This window comes from Melanaphis sacchari, unplaced genomic scaffold (assembly GCF_002803265.2).
Source record: "Melanaphis sacchari strain LSU unplaced genomic scaffold, SCAv2.0 Contig287_pilon_pilon, whole genome shotgun sequence".
Lineage (NCBI taxonomy): Eukaryota > Metazoa > Arthropoda > Insecta > Hemiptera > Aphididae > Melanaphis > Melanaphis sacchari.
In genome coordinates, this window is record NW_020271159.1 from 1 (window position 1) to 13,599 (window position 13,599).

Below are 13,599 nucleotides of genomic sequence, written 5' to 3' on the forward strand. Positions count from 1 at the left end.
CTATAAACATTTTAAAAGACCTGATTTTTTATTTTATAATAATATTTCAACAGTGTATTATAAAATAATATTTGGGTTATATTATATTATGTATCATTTAATATTTCTTTGTATTTGGAATTTATAAATTAAAATCAATCATTTCAATAAAGTAACCAATTTGGGTTACTTTTAAGAAGTAAATCGCCTACTAATGGTAAAAAATGGACAATAGATAGTTTGCATTTTTTGTGAGATCATAGTAATTTTTAATTTATTTAATTTCTTTTTATTTAACAGCTCTAAGCTGATATACCTTATGCCAATTAAATTATTGATAATATGATACATGTTCAATGTTGTATACAATACCTAACCTTTGAACAAGTAATTGTGTATTATGTAGTATATTTTATTATAGTTTTTTACAACACACTTTGAATAACCAGACTGCACATTTTGTGCTTTATAACACATTTTAATAGGCCCTTATATAAATATATACTATCTTAAATAGTGTACCTATTTAATTAGTTAGTAATTTCTAATTATTAATAAGTCAAAATACTTATGGACATTATAAATAGTCAATAGAGTGCAGATTTCTATGCAATTGCATATTTTTTCCTTTTCACTTTTTGGATGTCTTTTGGTTATTTTGACGAATTATAGTAATTTGAATTTATTGGTGAAATTTAATCTGTATATTTTTGCATATTTTTACAAAATTTTAAATTTATTACATATTAAACCGAAAATTTTTTATATACTTTGTATATTTAAGTAATTAATTATTATAAGTTGTTTAATTTGTGAATTTAATGTAAATAAAAAATAAATGTTGGCATATTTGTTTCATATTTTTTATGATTTTTACTGTGTATTATATGGCATATTTCGATACTTTTTAGTGCGTAAAAATCTGTACTCTAATTATAAATAAACGATAACATATATTATGAGCTAATGAATCTAAAGATTATTAAATGTGACGTACTAAACTATTGCCGTCAATACTGCCAGTGCTCAATTTTATTCACATCATCATTTTTCTCTTATTTACTTAGTACCTAATATAAAGTGTAAAAACAATTTACACCGAATGGAACAAAAATTATTCGGACTTTCATTATATTTTTGATTAATTTTGTAGAACATTACATTTTGGAATTATTTATTTTAAAATATTTAACTATAATATATTAAATTTAATTGTTCCTTAAATCTTCTTAGTTTATAATTTCGTTTAATCAATGAATTTCAAGATAAATTTATGGAGTAGGAATTAGTTTAAGCTTGAATTAATTGTCTGATATACACTATATAAATTTTGTAATTTGAATGTCACAATTACTATTTTTCTTAAATAATTATATATTTCATTACTAATTTCTTTAAAATCTAAAATTCGAAGCCAACCAAGTATTATACACATTATTATTGTTTGTTGTTATATTTTTGTTAATATTTATTAAAGTCATAAATAATATTTTAAATATAAATTAAATAAGTCATTCGTTTGATAAAAATAATGTATTTAAAAATGATATCATTGATAATACAGAACTATTTTACATTGAAGTATAGCAAAGTTATAATATAAAAGTTTTTGACTAAGTGTAATAAATTATATGTATATTTATGAATAACTTCGTATTTATTTAAATTTTATGCTCGAGAAAATAATTATTTAAAAAATTTATATTAATTATTTAGCTTTTTAGGTTTTCAGATTTCTTACTTTTCAGCCTTGCTACTATGTCTACCTCACAGAATAATTTCCTAAGATCTAAATTATATAATGTATTACAAACATAGCATATACCTATAGGTACTTTTGTTCAGTTTTTGTTTCGATAAATTATAGACTTAATTTAAAGTTAACACTTGAGAACATTATTTGTTGCAGATGACATATTTATATGGCTTTTCAAGAAAATTAAAAAAAAACTTTAACTATTTTGATAAAACAAATGTAAATCAACATTGTCAATGTTGTATAGAAAATTGATTGTGTCAAATAACATAATAATATACGATGATATATAATACATATTTAAGGTATACTTTATAAATGTAAAATATTTACTTCGGGTTATATAGTATAACTATAACATGTAATAGCTTTAGTTGAATTTGATGTGTCGCTGAAAGAATTATTGATAAATTTTACTAGGTAATGATAGGCTGTAAGCTGAACTATGAATTAACTGAGTCAAATAAGTTTTGACTTAATGGACTAACGTTTGCATAAATTACTTTTTGTATACCTAAACAATATTGGTATTGAATTGGCTTTAATCTTTTAATTTATAGTAATAATATAATTTAGTATTAGTCTAACTAGTAAGTTAAAATATTACTTATAAAACGTTACAGTTGTAAGCTACTTCATTCATAGTATTAAATAACATAACAATCAGTAATTATATTATTTGTTATATTAGAATTTAGATTAATATAATTGTCTTTACCTGGTGTGCCACAGTATAGGTACGTTTGAACAGAATTGAATGTGATCTTATCGACAGTTCGTCCTCAATTTAAACATTTGTGCACCACTCGTCAAGCATAAATATCTCATTATTGATAGATGTATTTTTATTTTATTTTACAATTATATATGTATATATATATATATATATATATATATATATATATGTGTGTGTGTGTGTGTGTTACCGGCATTATGGATAATTCAGATATTTTGCAAAATGACTGGTATATTGCCGACCGGTTTTAGTCAATGTAAATACAACATAAGTTTTTCAATATTATTTTACATATAACCTAGGTATTTTATTAAATACCTAGGCATTATGTAAAATGCCAATTTATTTTTGGGCAAGGTAAAAAACAAATTATTTAATGTTATTATATTGTGTATATATATATTATTATTATAGCTACGTATTACAACATGTTATTGAAAAATGACATTTTGATGTGCATAAAACGTTATTTTTTAAGACAAATGCACTTTTTATTTTGACACTTGGTCTTACAAACGCATTTAAAAAATCCTTAGTCAGTTTCTGTCGACTGTTCTTTTGTGACTGTTCGTAACGCCACTTCTGTGTCTGTTGGGACTTCGCTAATTTGTAGTAGCTTTTTTTTGACATACTGTTAACTGACTTCTGGCGTATAACTGGCATACGTTTTAAATACAGCTCAAATATTTACATTTTGTATGGTCACCTCTTCTTTAGACAGTTCTCAACAATTATTAGTATATATTCTTTTCGGTGGTGTAGTCATCGAGGCCGACCACTTAAATCGTAGGAGCCTCGTGACTAAACAAGGTGGTACCCAATTTTGTTTATTTTTATCATATTTTCTCAGAGCCCAACTCAGGGGGGAGGAGCTAGGGGGCTGCAGCCCCGGGCCCCTGTTGATATTTAATTATTAAAGTGGCATTTTGAAATAATTGTATGATATTACTGATTAGTGGTTACGTAGTTTCGTTAGTCACGTATCGTAATGGAATTTATGATTATTCTCTAATCGATAAAATAAACTATTAAGTTTTAAGATAAAGTTGGTCAAAAGCACTTTATATCGTTATGATTACAATTTATCTTAACATAGGTACATTTTGATGGTCAGTTTCGCATTATTAGTACATTCGGTACACTAGTATTCCGTCGACTGTCGTGATATTAAATTATTAAATTAGTTTTTAGTCGAGTTCGTGAGTTTTGTTCGTTACTAGTGTGTGCTAAAAACTATTGAAATTTAAAAATGTCTGATAAAAAAAGGATTTATCTCAGTGGTTATGCAAAACGAAAATTGAAGAAGGAGGCCGAAGATGCAGTAAGCAAATTACCTAAATTAACTAATTTTTTTGAAACTATCAACAGTGTAAACAGAGTAGAAACTAATAAAAATAATAAAAATGATTTGGTTCTAAATAATAGTTATATTCATGTTGAAAACATGAATAATGATAGTAATAGTGTAATGTCTAATACAATAGTGACTTCAAAGTCTGATAGTTTAAATTTTTCTGAAAATAATATTAACAGTTGTTCTACAATAGAAAACTCAAAATCTAATACTTTTAATTTTTCTGAAAATAATGTTGATAATGGTTCAACAGCAGAAAATACAGTGATTGCAATTAATTTTAATTCGAATGTTCATACTATTGAATTTGATATTGAATTATATCAAGATCCGAGAATGTGGCCATTAGTGTTAAACAACACTTTTATAGAATTATGCTGCTCAAAAGAACCAGAACAGGCTCAAATAAAAAAAAAAAAATACAATGTTGCTTTATTTGCACCTTGTTTTGCTCATTCCCTAAATTTAGTAAGGACACATACAGTGAAATACTGTTTAGAAGGAATACATTTTTTTGGTGTTCAAAAACTGTATGCATTTTTTGTGGCCTCAACACATAGATAGAATTTGCTTTTGACTGGTTTACAATCAGAAGAAAAAAATAAAATAATTGTTTTGAAAACTTTAAGTAATACTAGATGGGAGTGTCACGCGGAGTCGTGTAAAGCTATTATCTTAAATTATGAACAAATTATATGTACATTAACGGATATTTTTGAAAATGTTAACGAAAAACAAAAAAACCGTCATGCTGCTAAATCAATAAAAAATAAAATGATAAAGTTTAAAACAGCTTTTATGGCAGTTATGTGGAGTGAAATTTTATCGCAATTTAACAGTGTTAGTAAATACCTTTAAAAACCGGGAATAGATTTATTTCCAGTTATAAATTTATTAAAAAGATTAAAAAATTATGTCAGTTCATTAAGAGAGAAGTTTGTATATTTTGAAAACAAAGAAAAGGAATTATCAACTAATATTTTGCCCTGTGGAGAAAAAATTGTAAGAAAAAAAAAATTCTCGGATGGTACAATAGAAGGAAATTCAAACTTATGCGAAATAAGAAAGTTGGAGGTTAATACTTTTTATGTTATTATTGATTGTTTAGTTATTGAACTTGATAAAAGATTAAACACATATGATAATCTTTGTAGTATTTTTGGGTTTATTACAAAATTCGGTTCACAATTATTATCAGAGACTTCTGCCGACATATTCATTAGCATATTTAAAGATGATATTGATACAATAAATATAAGACAAGAGATTGTGCACTTTTCTAGTTATGTAATGCAGTTAAATTTACCAATAATTTCTCCTCAAAATATTTACTTATATGTACATGAAAATAATTTAAAAGAAGTCTTTCCAAATGTGTACATTTCTCTACGACTTTATTTAACTTTGCCAGTTTCTTATTGTGAAGCAGAAAGAACAAATTCAAAATTAGAGTTAATTGAAAACGCCAGAAAAACGTCCCTTCATCAAGAAAAATTAAATTCACTCGTTCGTTTATCCGCTGAAAGGGATATAACTAATAGTTAATACACTTGATTTTTCAGATCTAATTAAAAAATTTAGTGAACTAAAATCTAGAAAAAAACCGTCGTCTTAAATTATTAACAAATTATTTCTTTAATTATTATTTATTTTTTACATTATATTTTATTTTTATTTTTTTATTATTTACATTGACTATGTTGAAAAATGCATTGCCACTTTGACTTTGTACGCAATGGATATGATGTATATAAGTAAACATTTGTTTGAATTAAAAACTGTACCAACACTTCTTTATTTTTATATTTATATTTTTAATTTCTTCGTTTTATTTATGTTAATTGCCATAAAATAATTACTTATAGCCTTATAATTGATTTATAATCTTATTAAATAAATTAAATATAACAAATCTATATAACGTAAAGACTGCATTTATAATTTAAGTTGATCATTTAGAATTTAGATAATAATTAATTTTGGGGTCCCATTAAAAAATTTGACCCGGGCCCCAAAATTCCTAAGTTGGGCTCTGTATTTCCTAATTAACGTTTGGCATTTTACATAATGCCTAGGCATTTTAAAAAATACCGGATTATCCATATTGCCGGTAACATATATAATGAATATTTCTGCTAACACATCTTTTCATCATTGTATTAATTTATTTCACAATAATTAACCCTCCTCTGATAAACTATAAACTGTAAACAGAGTAATATATATATACAAAATGTACTTCATATATTATATAGATTTGTATACTGCATTGTCAAAAAGGTTGAAAACCACTAGATTAATGCAAACATTTTAATTATTATAATATAGTATGATAAATCACAAATCTAAAGAGAGTAAGAGAGTAAAGATTCATATTTCATAAATTACGATTATTATTAATTACACAAGTAAATTCATTAAATATTTATTTGACAATAAATTAAATTGCAGTTACATAGGTAGAACTTTTCGACTACAAATATATTATTTACATTATAAAATAAAGTTTACTTTATTATGAGAAAATTTCATATCTACTATTAAGGTATAAAATTTTAATTTACTATGCTGTCCATCAATCATAAAACTAAAAAAATTGAATTGGTATCAGAGAGGTCCATAAGCCTACATTATTAGAGTAAGATAATTCGTCTATACCTTAAGAAAATAAAATAAAATATCGAATGGCAAACATAACAGAGACAGAAAAAAATTTTAGAAAAATAATTTATTGATTGCTTTCTAATATAATATTCACTACCAATTAATTACCCGGCTAATAGTTCTAAGGTATACGCTAGCGCTATAGCTAGATAAATAGCTAGTAAAATCTTGTTTATCCGTATTTTTTTATTTATTTAATGTATATGTATAAATTAATAATGTGCGTAGAAAGTTCAATAATTTATATTCTTCTTTCACATAGTATTATTAATTGTTTGATTAAGATTTCGATGTTTTTCATATAATATTGATATTATTGTTATTATCTAGGAAAAGATCAATTATACTGACATCACTCATTATTCACTCGGTGCAAAAAAACTGCCGGAGTGCAGAATTTTTGAACGTATAAGATAATAAATATCATTCGGTGCGTAACATCGATCGCAATATTATTATTATTATTTATGTGTAACTAATATAGTGTGACAGAACGGTTATGCGCATGGCGTTGAAAGTGAAGCATAATTATTTGCAAACGGTGCGGTCTGATAGAAAATGCTTTAATACTTTCTCTTTAACGACGTTGGCACCACGGGCAACTTGTGGCGGATGAGGGAGTTGTCCAATAAGGACGAAGGACGCACACTGCGCAGTCCAATACTCTCATAATCCATAGTATCGATCTGCTACTTTCGTTACCATTGCCCGGGTTCTACTCTGAGCTCAGTAGCTCGCGCTCCGTCTGTCGTCCTGCACGTTCGGTGCGTACTATCAAATATTCAGTTGGAGTCACGGTCCATCCATGAATCCCGGATACTCCACAACTGTATATTATCTGGCAATCTGGCCTCTGGGCCAGTAATTATTCGATTGAGTTAACTGCGTACTACAACTACACACGACTGCATTGCCAATCACGTCTTGCGAAACGGTAACGCATTCTGTACACATATTGTAAGTACTTGTTATACGCAGTAGCGCCGAGTCATATATATTTAAGTAAAGCAAATTCAAAATATTTTGGTAAATTAATTAAGAAATAATATTTTGTCTACCTCTAATAACTATTAACTTAAATTATTTAATCATTTTGTATAGATATTATGTAATGTAAGAACAAAAACACATATACAAATAAAACTACCCACCCTCTTTATTATATGAAGCAATCGCTTCAGTTCATGTATAGGTTCGGCGCCACTGCTTTTACGTATGATTTGATTGACGTATTTATATTATATAATAGGTATTAAGTTATAAACAGTATTATTTACCTTCGATAGTCTAGTCAGGATAAGACATGATTTATTGAGATACACACAAATTGCGTCTCGAAATAAAAAAAATTGATAAGTGGGTACACGAATTGCGTCTGTCTGAATCTAAACGACTTCATGATTTGTGTTTGGTTTTATCTGAACGACTATACTGAACATACTTTAAAGTAGATAATTTAAAATTTGTAATTTTTTTTGCTATAATATTTATATATATATTTTTTATTATTATTTATTTTAATTATTACACTACATACTGCATTCTTATAATTTAAACCTACAGATTTTAATTTTACTTAATTGCATAACAACAATAAAAATCAATATTTTTAACGTACCGATAGTCATAATTTGCCATCGACAGTTCTATGTCTGTATAAAATAAGAAGGCAAATAATGTTTTTACATGGAATGCAATTCGTGTAGTCGTTAAATATCATCAGGACACACAATTCACGCAGAAAAGGGATTTCGAGACACAATTTGAGTGGAGTGATTTATTGTGACTCGAGTAATTTAAATAATTAATACTATTAACGCTTGAACATCGACATTTGATTTATTTGTCTGTTCGTCTATATTCATTGTTAGTGGGTGGGAAAACCGGGAACTCGATCAATAATCATCGCACCCGTTGACGTCAGACGGGCGTATTCAGAATCCACCCATTGACCCACTTTATAGATTGCCTTTCGATTTCATCTCAATGTTTGCAGTTGTGCGACTCAACAATGGCTACCCAATTTATAATTTCTTACTATAATTTACCAAATCCTGTAGTAGATATAAATGTATAAATAGTGAAATGGAAAATTTTACAAACCGAAACGCTTATAAAATGTATTTACCATTTGCAAATATGTTTATATTATATATTTTTTTTTTACATAGTCCAAAATTTTTAAATGTGTATAATTACAGATGATTGATAGACAGAGTTCTCAGAATATGTTATCGATACTGACTGCAGTCACGAGTTCAATTGTTTCCTGTACTTATACTTTAAAAATGTTATTTTCTATGAAAAGAATTATTAACATTTTAATCCTTTTGATTGTGATTCTGTCGAAAACGTCTAACCAAGACGTTAAAAATTTCTTATGCAAATTTATTTATTTATTTTCCATTATTAACTTGGTATTTTTACGATCCCGTTACCTATATTACCTATTTACCTAATTTTACCTATCGGAACTGACGCAAAAGCTAATATTACGATTCGGAACGCCGTTTCGGTGCTTTCCTATCCATTTCGAGTTCGCCGTGAAGTATACTATTTATCGCTTACAGCTCAACATATGCCATATGGTGGCCAGTTAAGTATTTGATACGCGGTGTTTTTCACCGCATTAGCTGCACAAAGCGTACTTATCTGTCGGCGTATTCTACCGCATAAGTTATATGCAGTTTTATAAAATTAATTTATCGTTTTCTTCAATACAGTGGCGTAATTAGGAATTGGTTCCGGGGTGGGATATAAGTTTATATAGATACTATCATTATAATAGGGGGAGGCTATGCTCTCTACACTCTCGTTTGTTCATTAAGTTTCATATATCACAATATTATATTAATTTATTATAATAAATTAAGATACATGAACAAGGTACATGACGTATGATATACTATACAAAAATAAAATACATAATACATTTAGTGAATTAGTACTTTTCAAAATCTAATTAATCAATGATTGATAATTATTGTTTAGAATAAACACTTAAATAATGGCTGAATCCACGACACAATATCCATGATACAACTTAGAATGTTCACGAAAAATCTAAACAGTCATAGTATAATAAGATTTATTATAAAATTTAACAAGTAGTAAATACTATATTATAATGACTGACTATTTACACCACCAAACTTTGAAAAAGCTGTGCAAAATTTATAAAAAGAACCCTTTTTAACTCAGAATATGTTAGCTATTCAAACTCAGATAACCATTTATAATGAAATGTTAGGCCCCGTTTTGTTTTTTTTCAGTTATTGGAAGTTTGTTTTTTTCATTATTAATAATTAATAATCATATATCTTAAAATAGAATTAATACTTACGGGAATTTAATAATGATTTTCTTTTACAAGAAAAAAGCTCTGTCTTATTTCAAAAAATTTTCAATTTAGTGTTGACGTTTTTTATTTACTTCGACGTATATGTCTCCCCAAACGCGGAATCGGCTACCTTTTCCAATGTGGATTAGGTACATCCAACTGAATACGTCTTGTATAGTAGATTAATTTGTAGAATACATTATTTTGTTTATTTTAAATTAAAAAAAATAAATATATATTTAAAATTTAAAAATGCGACATTAGTTCTAATTACAAATTCAGTTCAATAATAATTATAATTTATAATTATGTACATATAATATCAATGTTATTTTATACTTTTATGTTTTGGGAGTAGTTTTTCCATTTTCTAATTGCTTTGCAGTTGAAAAATTATATAATTTACAATTTTATACTTAAGGCTTAGAATTTAAATACGTTTTAAATGAGTACCTAGTTCATACTAAAACCAAATAATCTAAAAAAATAAATCAGCATAATTTTTAAATATGTATTTTAAGACGAAATAACATTTATTGTTATTTATTATTATTTTTTTTTTTTCAAGAATATTTATACAATCTATTTTACTAAGCATAATAAGCAAATTAGAAAATACAATAAATAAATACACAATATGAAATACATGAGAAGGGAGGCCATCCCATCCAGTGATAAAATCCAACAAATAACATTTAAATTATGATTATCTAACGATATAAGATATTCATTATTTTGTTATAGTTCAAAACATTATTTGAAAAGCCATGAAACTTTTACTTACCTATGTTATTAATAATAACTTAGTATATTTTATATATACCTACAATGATATTTTCAAATCCAATATTTTCTGTACAAATTAGGTAATTTAATCTAATGTATTACTAATAGTCAAATAAATATTGACTGGCATCCATCTTCACTCTCTAGTATTTTAGATTTTTTATAATGGAAAATTTTAACTTCAATAAAAAAGAATTTTGATTATCTTACAAAAGATACAATATATTTATATTAATTAATAAAAATACTGGAAATTTTTCTTTTTTCGTGGGTATTTTTTATTTAACCATAATTTATATTAAAAAATCGTTATAATTTTTGTAATTCATAATAGTTAAATAAAACAATTATTAAAGAAACCTACAATTTAAATTTTAAACACCCAAATTATGTCATATCTACCTAAAAGAAGTATTTCATATTATGTTAATTGTGTATTATAAGATAAACTCGTTGTGTAGCGAGAAACTTGATGGCCCTAAGAGCTAGAGTCATAAGAGACAGGGGCCTTCTTTAACACAGAAATTAAATTATAATAAAAATATAAATTATTAAATAGTGATTCATGAACTAATGATAATTATATAATATATTAATAATAATATTTATAAAAACATTGAGATTGACACATTGTACAAGAATATGAAGTTTAATTAATTATACCTACTTAAAAATTAACATTTCGAGCCTTAATTTGAGCGAACTTGTCTATCACTTCCTCCAAATGTAATTGCCGTGCTTGCTTATTTTCAATGGTACTAATTGACAAACCACTCAATCGTTCCTCTGCCATCGTACTTCATAAATAATTTTTTTTATTATTTTTACTTTTGGAAACGATCGCTGTGCTGCTGTAATTGTAACGGGTAACGTCAAATACAAAATAAAATCAGTGTACCTATACATTAGGATACAGGCTCTATTATTTATAAAATTTCGGACTGCACACTTCATTTTACTGTTTTTAATGGAAATTTGATTCTAGCTATTGTCATGGAAAAAAAAATGTATTATATGTATATATAATAATAATTTAAATAATTTAATACAACAACAAAATACTTTTGACAATGTTTGAAAATTAATAGAAAGAAATTACAATTCAGTATAATTTAAATTAAAAAAAATTCAGAAAATACTTATATTTTCTAGTAACTGACATTTATTTAATTTTTGTTTTATAAACCGTAGTAGACACTTGTACATTCGTAGTGCACATTGTGTGTTATATAATGCATTTAAAAATAAAGCCTGTTAGGATATGTAAGGTATGTTTTTGTAAGAGGAGAATGTTCAATTGAAAATATTTCTGCAATTTCTTTTGCTGATTATTTTAACTTAATCAATATTATATTATCGACTATCGTAATATGATCAAACAAAGTCTGGAGAAATATCATAGTCATACTTTTTTTAAAGTATTTCTATTTTTTTGTATAGTTTCTCATGGTTTAGTTCAAATAATGAAATCGATTGCAAGTATTTAAAAAAGTAAGAAACGTAGTTAAAACTTCGAAATCGTATACGTTCTATTTCATTAATATCACAATCAAGTAATCAAGTTTAAATATTTCAACTTCAATTTTTTCCAGGTGATTTTAACCACAAGTCTTCAGAAAATCATAAAGCTCATTAAATTTTTTTTTTATATTTTTAACTTTATTAAATAGTAATAATTATGCAACAATTTGGTTTTATTTTTAGTAAAACATTTATTTTATTTGAACTAATATAGACATAATAATTTTAAACTACTTATAATATCAGTTGTTTTCACAGGCGTAAATTTCACAATCGTATTTTTTTGTTTTTTAAAGAGAAATTATAAATTTATTTAATAGAAAACAATAAGTAAATATGATAAATTGACATGAATAACATGATTGAGAGAAAAGGCTCATTAGCAACACCCTATTAGATTGTTATTTAATAAGCAGTTTTTTTTTATAATTATTAATATTCTGATTGGTCACGGGACCAGTTATTGTTTAGGCGTCGTATAGGTTTTTCGGATAGGGTGTAAGAGGACATATTTTTTAAAAGTGGGTTTATGTGGGAGTTAGGTTTGGAATGGAATCGTTTGTATTATGTGGTTGCTAGTTCTTTCACGATTGTGGTGTTAAAACCTTTGTACAAGAAAGCATTACTGATGTACCATAGTGCACCTATGATTAGTCGAAAAGTAATATTCTGGTGAGCTTGGATTGGACGGACGTTGGAAGGCTTGGCCGGTCCCCGAATTTGAATTTCATAAGACCAGATGGATCTTGTTATTGTTTTATGAATTAATGGTTTTGTTTTTAGGTTGAGTTTAAATCGTACTAAAACATGAATTATTTTCAAGAGCATCTCTATTAAAAAAATAAATAAATATTTATTTGCAAGAATACCTAGTTATTCTTTTTCAATGTGTTGTGTTTTTAATTTTCTTTTTAAACTTTTACTTATATGTACATGTTTTGATTTCATTATTAATGAACAAAATAGTAATAATAATTGAAAATAAAAATGTAGATAATATAAGTAAATGTAAATATAAGTAACAATTTACAATATGTATGTAAGTAGACAATAACGTACGACGTAGGTACAAATCATAATAAAAAAACAAACAGATTCTAGAACTGCAAAACTTACATGCTAGTGGCTACCTTAGAAATAATATTTTTTGAATAGCTGTGCTGCAATTACTGTGAAAAATTTGTGATAATTTATTTTTATCAATTATAACTAACTGCCTATTTAAAAAAAACAATGACGTATATAATTATACGATTTATACGTCATAATTAATAATATAAAAGATAGTAAACGCTACCATTATACATATTTATTTTATTTCTGATCAAATAATTTTCTACATAAATAAATTTAAATTAAAAAAAAATATATATAGTATTTTTCTTATTGTAATAATAAAGGTTCTGTGGCCTCCATCTTGTACATACCTTGAGGGCCTCGGCCTAAATACGCCACTGAATTTA